This window comes from Varroa jacobsoni, unplaced genomic scaffold, assembly GCF_002532875.2.
Source record: "Varroa jacobsoni isolate VJ856 unplaced genomic scaffold, vjacob_1.0 scaffold_1318, whole genome shotgun sequence".
Lineage (NCBI taxonomy): Eukaryota > Metazoa > Arthropoda > Arachnida > Mesostigmata > Varroidae > Varroa > Varroa jacobsoni.
Genome location: NW_019214220.1, coordinates 140,705 through 153,764, shown reverse-complemented (window position 1 = coordinate 153,764; position 13,060 = coordinate 140,705). Strand labels below are relative to the sequence as shown.

The following is a 13,060-nucleotide window of genomic DNA, read 5'->3' as shown; positions in this document are numbered from 1 at the left end:
ATGCGTTTTTCAAAAACAAGTGGGCAAAAGTACCTGATCTGATGTAGCTTATGAAAGCCGTAGCATTATAATTGTTATGAGCCATAGTTACCTATAAGTTATATAATTTACCACTATTATCCTTTTATGTTTATCTCATTATCGAATCACAATATCGAATAATATTCATCTGGTGATGGATCATTAGCTTCACTTCACTTTAGTCATTTAAACTTTAAACGTCAGTACTTCCTCAATGAAACATACAACCGATAAAATTGTGGTAAAAAAATTATCTCTGTATTATGTATATGTACGATCAATCGTTTGAGTTGGCTTGGACGCATCCGAAGCTCCCAATGAAGCTCCTATCGGGTTTCTCGCGGGACACGCAGTGTGACCTTTGTAGAGAATAAGGTCAGGGACCCATTTAACACCCTACATTTGTACGCACCCTAAATACGATATACGTAAACCTATTAAAAGTTATATTATAAAAAAATGCTAAAAAAAAAAAATGCCTATTACATGTGCCATTAACAATACGTTTGTCTATAAAATGATCGTGTAGCTTCCACTGCTCAACGCAAACGTGAGTTAGTGTATGTGATACGTTATTTCGAGACTATATCAAGATACCAAGACAGATGAAAATGCTTATTGTTGAGGAAGCAGGCGACGAAAGCCTTATTGAAAACTATTTTTAACCCGAACGTATATTATCTGCCAATGTTCTACGCTACAATATTTCGAAATTGGTTGTTATCAGGGCGCAGCGATCGGGCCTATTGTAACGAAAAAAAAAAGCTTTCAGTCGCTACGAAGACAAATACTCAATATTTGTTCTGTTTAACATTCTTCTTACGTACGTATAAGCGTCGCCCTTTGGCACTGCCTAAGAGCCATGCAATGACTTAGACAGCTGGTTGCCGTACCACCATAGGTAAAGTGCGAATTGAGATATCGTCACTAAGTAGTGCAGCGTTTACTTCATATTTGTTGCTTCATTGAGCTCTTTCTCAAGCTTTCTTGCAGTACATCACAAACAGACTCTTTGTTTTTCCTAACTAATGTGAAAATACGTGTGACGCACCCACGATATAACATCGACGTGATTGATTGCAGATCCATAAAAATCACACCTTGTTTAGGTATGAAGGCGACTCGAAGGTCATCATTAGATATTTCTTGGTGACTTAGCCTCGATAGGAACTCTAAGCAGGTCTCAGAGATGTCCGATAATATTCTACAACTGCGTGCCACAACCAAGAAATCTTTGCTCTTAAGAATCGATTTCATACATATAGAAATAAGCAAAAGCACTCGCGTCATTTCTTAAAAGACCTCTTTAGCTTTACTGGCTAATATAGTTAATGTGCGCCTTAAATTAATGGATAAATGAAATAATTTCGAAGGACCAGTTTCTCATCTAGAGCAATACAAACTCGTAATCTTTACAACTGGCCATAAAGAGCACCCGTACAACTGTATTAGGTACGTTTATGGCTACCATTGTAGTTTAGACCTGAGAGCTTTTTTTTTCTATCTGAGTTAATCGTTGACCCTCATCAAGTAGCTATTGTTACAGGCTGTCCTCCGTGTGGTTATATTCGACCTTTAACTGGATCAAAATTGTATGTGTGGTTTTAAGTAGAGCAGCATCAGTAGTTTCGCAGTCCGATATTAAAGTATTCCTTTTAAATAGTAAAGAAGGGCGAAGACAGCTGCAAGAAATGATCAGTTTATTTTCGGACGGGCTCACCTGTTACCAAACGCGTAAAACCCGGCCTCGCGTCCAGTACGCTACAGAGGGCGCAAAATGTATACTGTGCTTCTTTTATAAGAGACATGAAAAGTAGGTTGGGGTGACCGGAAAGTTAAGTGAGCTTTTAACCCGGAACTGGGCCTCTGACCATGGTACTTGAGTTAATAGCTGGCTGATTACGATAACCTATGCATTGTCTAGCCCTCTAGCTTTATAAATAGGAGTACGTTGATTCCAAGGATCTTCCCTAGCGGTCAGTCATATTCTTGCACTTATCCACTCTTCGATTGTTGACAATCTCTGTTACAAACATCCAGTCGATGTGAAATTTTGCAAAGGTTGATTTGTTTCATTATCAGCTTCGCTTTTCTACTGCTTTCTCAAACGTCAGAGCATTGTCTCAAAAGCTAATTTTGAACGATTCCAAACCATTATAGAGAACCGTCGAAGGGCGCACAAGACCTTGCAAGCGACTGGATCAGCTATATGGATCTTGATGGACCGCCTGTTTAACTGCACAGACGAACATGCCAGCGTACCTTTTTGTTTGTACGCTGATAACTTCGTTGTATTTAATAAACCTAAAAAAACAATTCCAGTAGGCTGAAAACGTTGTCCTGACTTCTAAAGATATAAGAACAAAATTCGTCCAGGTTATACCGTGACATTAAGATTGTCTATGAAAGGCTGCAACTGATATAGTACGCTCGTTTATAGCCTTAGCGGCCGATTCTTCTGTGAAGTTAATACACTCTATCTGGTTCACCACAGCTGTGCTGAATTCAACTGTTTCTTCGTCTTTTTTATGAAGGCCTATAAAGTGCAAAAAACGAGCCTCCCTCCACGAAGAAACATCGGCCGTGTTTCCACCGAATGTGCCTAATCTTGTGAGATTTAGAAGGACGTAGCATTTTAAATAGGCTTACTTTTTTTTTGTTCACGTCTGGATACGCTTTGCCTAAACTCTGTTTACCATCAGAGGACGGAGCGCTTCCAAACTGCTAATAATGCGTAAAACCTCTACACCACTTCGTCTTAAATTGTACCGATCAATTTTTTCATAATATGCAATAGTTTTGTGCATTAATAATCATTGCCTTTTCGGTGGATTTGCGAAAGTTCCAACTTCTTCTGGCTTAGCGCAGAGCGGTTACGTGCAGCCTGGTCCTGCTGACCTTTGCTCTTCATAGCAGTTGAAGCATATGTTATTATCATTTACCCATTCGATCCGAAAGGGAAAAAGAAATAGTGACACTTTAATTGTCGTCTATCGTTGGTGGGTTTGACGCCCGCAGTCTCAATATGGGCTGTGGCTCCTGTGAAAGCCTTCTGAAGTTCTACTCCTTTATATGGCTCATTAACTATAGTGATTATTACACTATTACAATGGTACTTGTTTTGAGTTCAATGAACACAAATGCTGATGTCGTAACATTTAGATGTGAACATTTTAATGTACTCGATATAGTGAGGATCTTTGGTATGCTTACAGCTAATTACCAGTACGACAATGGAAACCCATTTTTCTCATGAAATGAGCCAGCAACTAGGCCCCAACGTATGCTTAATTGAATTGTCCGTTGTTAAAGATAAGAATCGTTGCGTTGTTTCGTATGAATTGAATGCCAATTAGTTGCCCACTTCAACACTTTGTCTTGAAAGAATACTTCGTCATTTTAAAACAGTATGTCTCTTTGGCGAAAGTGAAGCAAACTCGCATGAAATCATACAAAGAGGTACGCGATTATTGCCTTAGAATAATAGCTCGTATTGGCCCTTTTATGGCTTCTTGATCAAGCTGGCATACTACGGTACAGGAGTGTCGCGACTTCCCGATGCGATCTTGAGGTTATTAAATTGGAACGCGAGTATCTAGCGGCAACCTGACATAAATAACGGATACGATCCTTGATCAACCTTATTTTTGCGGTGGCTGCATTGACTCTAGATACTATTTAGTGAGGCAAATAGGACGCCAGTTCACCATGTTTCGTCGTCCCTGCCCATTTTAACTAGTCGTTGATATTTTTAACTTAAGATCGATTGTATCTTGATGGATTAAGTAGGATTTACTATCGAGCTCACGCCAATCACTCGTTATTGTAAAGAAGTAGCGGATCATTAATGCAGCAAATAATAAGTAGCATTTTTTAAGCGGTTGTGGTAGACCAAAGTCTACCGGATCCCAGAGGAATCCGATGTCGCTCGTAGTATCGCTATTGACAGACTTCCATACATTGGCCTTGTCTACACCTTTATCGAGATCGCTTCCTCCAATAGCTTGCCGGATACTGGTTCGAAAATAGCATATAGGTGGCACCATTGACATACGCAAGGGGTTGACGCTATTCATGCTACGTTGACGCTATCTTTACTATATACTTACTATATATTTGCTATACGGAAATAGCGGCCACAGTTTTTTCAAGGCTCAGAACGGCTTTAACGAGGACCTTTGATCCAATCAAGGTTTCTATTTTATACGAACAGATGCGTTTGGCACTGTCCGTTTAAGGCCACACGTCTTTAATAATAATACCAAAAATATGATTTTTTCAATGATCCTGAGAACATATGAGCAGTTGGTCGATACACTGTAGTCTCTATGTCCGACGAGAGTTTCGGTATGACAAGTTAATGAAGCCATTAGTACAGTTTGTTGTCTCTGGGCTATTGGAGGTAGGTGACTGATGAATCACGATTTTCACTACCACGCTTTAGTAGTTTTCCAAAATTTTAGTAGTTCTTTTTGTCTGCCTCTTTTGCTGTGGCTAGATTGCTTCATTATCGTCTGATAAAATCCGTATAGATACTTCTTAAGCTCAAAAGGTGGTACTTTGGAAATAAGGTTGGGCAGAAAAGGAGACAATTCCTCGTGGGTGCGTAGCACTGAAGGCTATGACAGCATCTAAGCTCAAAAGTTCTCACGGGCGAAATCATTTCGCTGCTCCGGCTTATGTAGATCTCGAACACCACATAGTTCGAATGGTTCACTTGTTTTTGGGTCGTTTGCCTTCCCTAGACGCCTTTTGATAATACCTATCGGTAACGGGTATTGCTTGGACGTGACAGTCAAGTAGATCCTCACGTCAAGTGGCCCAACAGATGGTTACTGGGTGCTTCATACCCCAAAGAAATGTCAACTGTTTGGAGGCTTTGCGTTCTACTATGCCTCTCGGGAAGTTAGAACCGTTCTTTATGGCGCTTAACATCTTCCAAATATGGCGGAATTTTTCCATGAATCAAATTTGATGACAATGGCTCGTAAGGTAATAGCAGCGTTGGTGTTTATGTAAATGCCGTTCGCTCCCTTGAATGCCGTCGCACTCTAACGGGTGCTGCGGGTATAGCTTTGTGCGAGCCGCTCGGGATCTCTTTCATGTATCTTGTCTAATTGCTCCGTTTTCCCTTACATTTGTTTTTAGAGTAAACAATGATCATATATATGTCCGATCGCCTGAGCAAGTTTCTAAAAACATCTCTTGTGTTGCTTAATTCTTTTAAGGAGGAGTTCGGCTTAACATGTCCTTTGCTGAATAAGATATTTGTGTTTATGAGACTGTCGATTTCATCGGTTTTTTGAGAACTTTTCGATAGCACCTCAGTGTTGACTAGACCGGACGGGCCTCCCACTTCCGCGATGCCTTTCGGCGTAAACATTATCGGTTACTCTGGGGGCACACTGGTTACGATCGGTAATCGGATGTAGATTCTCTTCTAAAGGCTTTCCGAGCCGTGAGCAAATGCCACTTCCCACATAGCACACCGTATAAGAATGTACAAGAAAAACAAGAATCGGGGCTTTATTGGAGCGCTTCGTTTTCCTGAGCGCCATTCAATATACATACGTTTTATTTTTAGTTACCATAGTGTCACTGTTACCAATACTTAGCGCAAGACGAAACCTATCTGTCACAGTTGTCATCGTAGTAATGGCAACATATACTACACAACAAATGGCATAAGCATATGGCTACATCTTATATACACTATATTGATGTGATTAGATAAAGGAACAGAATATTCACCCGCTCTTTTCACCCAGTAGTCGTGTTTTTTATTTTTGTTTATGTTTGTTTTTGTTTCATAAAAAATTGCATAAGAAATTGTTAAAATGATGTGACAAACAACGACTTGCAGAGAAAATATGTTCATCATGAACAACAACAAGTTGAACGAACTTAATAACAATTAAATATCACAGTCGTAAAGTAACACAAAAGCGAGATGTTCACAATATAAAGTTCATGACGAACACAATGAATGTGATACTATGAAGGAACACAAAATTGCCATAAGCAGATGTGGCATGATTCAAGGTATTTTTAGGCCAATGATAAACGACTGCCAACAAACTGAGAAGGACAGCAAGTTTGCCATTGACAATAAAAATATTTCCGTCAAATTACTCTGCCTATAATGTCTTATACATGACACAAAGAAAACAAAACACCTGCCGAATTGAAGGTTCAAGAGTTGAATGTTAATAGGGTTAGCATGATAAAGATCTTTCAGTTGCCTTTAAACTCAATGGCTGAATGAACAAAGTTATTCCCTTACCTAAAAATAAATTAAAACGGTATATATATAATAATTTCTCTGGCGTTACATAGCTAGTGATACTAAGCGTCTACAAAAACCCGTTCGAATCAGACGAGTTCTCTCTGAGCTTTTTTTTTTTACTGACGCCTCTCGACGTTGCGGGTCTTCTCTAACGTCGTTACTTCTTACACGTAACAAAAAACGTTATTGATAAATTTTGTGATAAATAGAAAATAACATATGTTCACGAGTACCTAGTATAGCTTATCTTGAAATACCTATACTGACTTTCAGACATTGTGTTCACTTAAACACTTCAGGACCGATTAGACAATGTATTCAGCCTATATAAGCAGCTTTGAACATTTTTCTCTATATGAAGCTCTATCACCTTGATATTAGCCGACACAATATTGATGCCCTAAGCAGAGAGCGCAATGGGAAGCTAGATTTGTTTGGTCCTCGTGATAGTTTATTGGATAACGTATTTGCCTACTAATCCTACTGACACATTGTTCTTTAGGAAAACGTGTTGTGATCGGTGGGAGCCAGCCGTCTGTCTCATGGAATACCTAACGGCGATACCGATCGTAAAATTCGAAACAAAGAGATGATCTTGTTTAGGCAAATGATTTTCCCGAAAAATGTATTGTCTTAAAAAGTTATCAATCGCGAAATTTGGATATCTACTACATTTAAAAGTTATAATACAGATTTTTGCACTGCATCGTAGAAAAATTGTACAGTGACGGTCTGCCGCAGTCAATGCCTTGTTTTTGTCACATCTAGCGCTTTGAGGATCCTTAGCTAGGTTTTTTTTTCCTTGTTATATACTCGTAAGTACAGCAAGCATTAGCTAAACATTATACTCGTTTTGTGAGGCCAAACCGTATCAACGGGAACGATGCGGAAAATAACCGATTTGAGACTCGGACGTTAAACTGACAGATCGATGTAGTTCTAACTATTCAGATAGCTCAATACTCATACGGTAACCTAAATGCTTAAATTTAGGAAAAAATTAATTACGTAACCGTTATATAAACACCCTGCACCATTATTACATTCGTCCTCAGTTCAAATGGAGTATTTCTCATTATATGGATGATAAGATGTGGCCTGTTAATAAGGTCCTCAATGGTAGGCACTTGAACGATCAAATTTGCGCGGGACTGACTAGCAGACGACTGTCCAAGAACAAGTAATGCTATAAACAAAACGGTAGGATGCGAACTTTTTTTTTCGATGCTAAAAATCACAAAACAGAAGAAAACTAACAAACTTTACATTTCTTAGGTACAATAACACCTTTTATGTAACACCTAGTACGGTAAGCTATTGTACGCTCGTTGACAAGAGCCCTAGTACCACTGTTTTGGTATGAAGAAACTAGATGTAAGTAATATGTGATTTCTATTTGGTGCATTGAATAAAATAACGGCCGACCCCGTACCCCATACGATCTGATCGTTAGCATCATGCACAAAGGTAAAAGCTGAGAATTGGTTAGGCCCAAAAGCCTTACGCAGCGTGATAATTTGATAACAAGTCGTGAGCAGTATCATTATTATGAATTGTACTAGAAGCCAGGCCAAACTTGAAATGCCACAAGAAAAGGCACAGAACAGGTCCTGAAGTTTAGATCCAATCAAAATTCTTACGTGTTTTGTTAGTCCACAGGAAAACAATCTGTGGCCTGAGTATTTACTTGCTCGAGCCAGAACATTAAGCACTAGCACCAAGTGATATTAAACGCGTCTACATTTCCAGTCGAACAGATCCAAGGATCGACATTAGAGTTAAGTATTTCAACTTTAAGCTTACCACTACCGGTTGATTTGACGGTTTTCGGAACAACAGGTATACGCTAAATGTCAGTAAACTGAATGTTAATTAAATATTTAATTTGGAACCCTTTTGACGGAACGGTTAGGTACGAAAGAAAAAAGGCTATAGAACTGATTATACCACTAATTCATTCGTCCTATGAACAAAAACCCGTATTTTTTTATAGTGTCATATTAATCAATCCTGATTTCATCGAACGAGATGCAAAACTTCCTGTTAGACACGCAAGTAGAACTGGAGAGCAAACAAACTTACGTAGCGGTCAAATGAATTGTCGAAGCTCTGCGCCTTGCGTCCGTATTTTGCTAAACATCGAAACGTAGGTGTAAACCGCGTGGGATGGAGCGTGAGGATGTCGACTCATAATATCGCTAGAAGTAAATGGTCCGCTAGCTATATCTCCTTCGTCCACTTCCTCCACAACCATTCGTAGCATGCCGTTCATCGTTACATCAGCGAACGCCGCTCGTAGGTAGCACCGCGTACCCAATGTTGATATAATACAAAGGTAATATTGCATTACTATTAGGTTGGATAAGGGGGTTTTGCCGTCATTTGCTAATTGCTCTGAGTAAGTTCTTGTGTTTAAAAGCTCTTCCTTTGGTTGTAGTACCTAATATTACTTTCTCACGAATTTAGGCACAAAAATGGATTGTTTTTTAAAAGGCTACTAGGATCGAATAAAGAAAAAACTTATTAAAGAATTTTATCGGGGAAATAGAAACCTTCAAAATAGCTGAAATATGGTTAACAGAAGTTAACATTCGGACGGACTACGACCAACCAAGGTTCACATAGGCTTTTTGCCTTCACAGTTCCTTATCGTATAGAACGTACCTGTTCTTTAAAACTAATCTTTCTAAGACTATAACGGCAAAAAATAGATGACACAAGCCTTAATTGTTATCGTTTGATTGCTAGCACATATACAAGTCCCGAGCAGTTTCGGTATATCCAGATCATCTTGTGTATCTCCATGAATAGAGTCTTCAGCGCTGGGGCTCCATTGAATGCAACTAAATAGGATCTGATTTCGACTTTGATAGACGTATGCCTTGCTAGTTTCTGGGCGAAAGGGTCGTTGGAAAGCAACTGTGAGCGTTTTGCACTTGCTGTTATTATCGACTGTCGTTGCAGTTCTTCAAATGAAATCCACGTATTCGGAAATCAAGCTTTACCTCAGTCAGAAAATTGGCGGCATTATTTCTAGCTTGCATGAAACAAAGTCTTATTGATAGTTAACGATTTCGGCAAATCATGAAAACTACTGAGTTGCTACTGAGCATAGCTAACTATCATTGGCACAGATATGTATATCTACATGTCATACTAAATTATGCTGTCGTATCTTCATGCTTCTGCGCAACATTTCTATAGTTGTTTTTAAAAAAACCGCGTCATTGTTGTCTCCATAGCGCACTATCGAAGAACAACACTATTGCCAACGTGACTCAAACGCTTGATCAGTGTCAAACTCAGCAGTCACTTACGACTCTCATCATGCGAAAGTTTTGAATATTATCCTGTACTTTCTATGGACATGCAGGTTGCTTTGAATTCATTTGGCAAATTTACTTAGAAGCATAGCGGAGTAACTGTTCTAATAATAATACTCATAATTTATGAGATTTCTGGATGCATTGTGTTTTTAAATGTATCAGGTGCCTATAGATCAGTGATACGTAGGTACTATCCATCAGACGACTACTGGATGCAATGCATTTCGCTATTCCTTGAAGGAAAACACGTTTTCTATCTTGTTGTGCAGAATGTGCTGCTGGAATGCTGAAATGCTTAAGAAACAAATCGTGTGCTTGTACAAAAGAAATTCACAGAGACACGGTACAGCTCACGATTGTGCACCAAGTAGCTGCGGCTGATAGGGATTTTTTTTTCGTTCGAGAGCCAGTTAAAGCGTTCAAGAAGAGCAAGGCAGCGACGACGGCTCTTGGCTGTAGAAAATACTAGAGCCTGCTTCGGTATAGCTCGGTTGATACTCAAATAGAACCGTCTGTAAATTTCGTATATTATCAAGCTCAATCCAAGATGGCTCCGCACTCGAATTAAGCAACTGTATGCCATTTCTTTTATATATGAAACATATTGGTGTTGTGCAATGCCAGTATTTATAGCAGAATCACAAATAGAAATGCTTCTTTGAACTGCTGTGGAGAGGGTGGGAGGAAAAAATAAGATGGCAGGTCAACGGAGCTAGCAGAGCAAAGAAACTGATCTGTAATAATTTTTTGACTGCGTCAGAGGGTAGCAGGAGGCAGAGTCACCGTATCCATGAGTACTCTCCAATTTTGTATCAAAATGAATGATTCTAGCGCTAACCAGCTAAAAAAATTTTAGCTAAAAAGTGCACTGAATTATGCGCGTTTAAAATAAATTGTTGGACAGTCAAAGCCCGTAAAAAAGTTCATCGGCGTGTGTTCTCATACAGTTGTCTTAGTGCGTTTATAAACGGCTTAGTGTTGAGGGCCGGTGGCCGATCAGTACCATAACTTTAGTATTTATATTGATTTTTCATTGTGTCTGCTCGTGTATTTTTTAATAACTTTAGGAGAATCAGGCCATATTTCAGATGGGAACTTTAACGTGACAGAAACTGTTCTCCTGTTTTTTTCAGAATTGTCAAGATGATGCTAGCTTGAGTGATCGAGTGCTTTAATATGTGAATCGTTTCCATAATCATCAATGTCATGTTAAGAGATTTTATGGTATTTCCGAGTACGTTTGCCAATAACCCATCCACCTGCACGACTCCATCCTTATTCTTGTACGGAATATATCGTAGCGGAAATTAACATTTACAACAAAAGTATAACCTGTCGATCACGGTACGGATTTTAGCATTTCACATACCGCAAAAAGTTAATGAGAATTAAGTTGAAATTGGCTCCTTAGTTAGTATCTATTCGATTCGATCAATTTATCTTCTATTTTCAGACTTTAATAAAAGCTTACCGAAATTCATAATTTGTCCCAACGTTTTCCAATGATTCTTCTCCCTGGTCGACGTTGGACAAATGCACATGAATCGAGAACGGTTTTCGGTTTACGACTAAGGAAAATACATTTCATTATCACATAGATACGATCACCATCGAACACAGAGCGCTGTTTAATCCGTGGCTGTCGTAGCGTTTCCGTCCATCGGCGGATAGGCGCCCTGTCTTGCGATCGATTCAAAGACGCGAGCGCTTCAGTTTTGAGCTTGTACGAAAGCCATACGTTCGTACGCGATAAACTGATTTCTAGAAGCTCGAATTATATCGTTTATAGTCCTCTTGCTACCACAGGCCGAATTTGACTTCGAAAAAGCTAATTGAACACGTTGTAAACAAGAAATGGTTGGAAGTACCCGTTCGAGTTATGCCAGCAGTGACGCCATTAGGGACTGGGGCCTCAAACGGCTGGTTTCCAACTAAAATCACTCTCACGTGTCCCTAACTTGAATGAGTGAAAATGTTATAACTGTTACAAGTAGTGAAGACAATATAGAGCTTGATCGACGATAATAATCGAAGATAAATAGGTGTTATTTGTGTTACGTCTGTACTCTGTGTTAGCAACGATTGTTCTGCTACACGCTGTTATATAAAAGTACGATGTTCTATACGCTTCCTTTTTTGTTAATTGAATGCTTTGAAAGTGCTTCTCTCTGTTCCTATCTGAACTACGAAGCCACACATGGTTGCTATTTCTTCCATCGCTTCTTTTCTTTCAGACTTGCCTAATATTGGCAACTCTTTTGCGCTTCATGGATACTTGTCAGTGTGCCGAACAAATGGCCGATCCCTCTGCCCCAATTATTTCTTTACTATCGTGTACCTCTAGCATACACATAGGTCGTTATCTTATTAAGGTAGCAGACTCCCATCAGCATAGCCTCTTAATTGAACTATTTTCACTACTATCTCGAGAGGCGGGCTTTCGTAAATTAAGAGTAACGCTAAACTTTCTAAATATTTCATCTATGGAATCGAAACTGGTCCAACCGGAATACCGCATCTTGAGGATTTTGTATTTATACTAATCCAATCAGATTAAATCCCTATTTAGCTTGCGTGCACACCTTGAAATAGCAAAAGCTTCAGATCAACTTGCCAGTGAATAGTGTAGAAAGGAAGGAAACTATTTTGAAGGAGGATTCATCAGTAAATCCCAACAGAATAATGAGGAACTACGAAATGTCTGCGAGATTCTCATCCTGGTGACGGATACAGACATGTAGCTAAAAACCACCCTACTCAATTTGTTAACTTCTAGAGGAGATTCAAGGAACTTCAAAATCCGGCGAACCCTATCGAGCAACGCAATCACAGGACTAATTTAATTGTAATTGGGGGACCCATTGGAACCGAAAATCTGAATGCTGGTATAAAATTGCAGATAAATTCGGTTCCATGTACTATAACAATAGAAGTCTATGCTGGGATAATTATCACCAAGAAATAATGGACGATTTTTACGGCCAGATCAAGTGCAATGGATAGCTTAACATTTGCGATAACATCCAATAAGGGTGGATCAACTGAGTTTAACTCAAAATATATTTTCGTATATTTAACTACCAATGTTAATTGCACTAAGTGGTATAATTTTTATGATCCCAGCTATATGGAAGGAATAATATACTTCTACCACGACACAAATCCTACGCCAAAATGTGTATCGTTATAAATGCGATAGCCTCGAGGAATTGGAGGTAGAAATAAAAACAAAACTTATAATTATTGATCTTTTTATTTCATTAGAGTAAATGTTATACATGTATTTTAATTTAATGTCAACTGCTCCCAATCCTTTCTTGATTTCGTCTGCTGCGGATGATTGCAAATGTTGGGGGGCTCCTACAGTTGTAAACATTCCTAAGTCATCGTCCCTATTATACCTTTATAATTCCTAAAATTTATATTG

General features: G+C 39.0%; 1 long non-coding RNA gene across 1 annotated transcript in view; it reads right to left on the bottom strand.

Annotated features, from left to right (window-relative positions):
- LOC111268772 (uncharacterized) overlaps nt 1–12,828 on the bottom strand; it is a 51,026-nt gene extending 38,198 nt beyond the window's left edge. The window contains exon 1 of the long non-coding RNA XR_002685395.2: nt 8,390–12,828. This is a non-coding gene — a long non-coding RNA (uncharacterized LOC111268772). The remainder of the gene's footprint in view (nt 1–8,389) is intronic.
- Between the last annotated feature and the right edge of the window lie 232 nt (nt 12,829–13,060).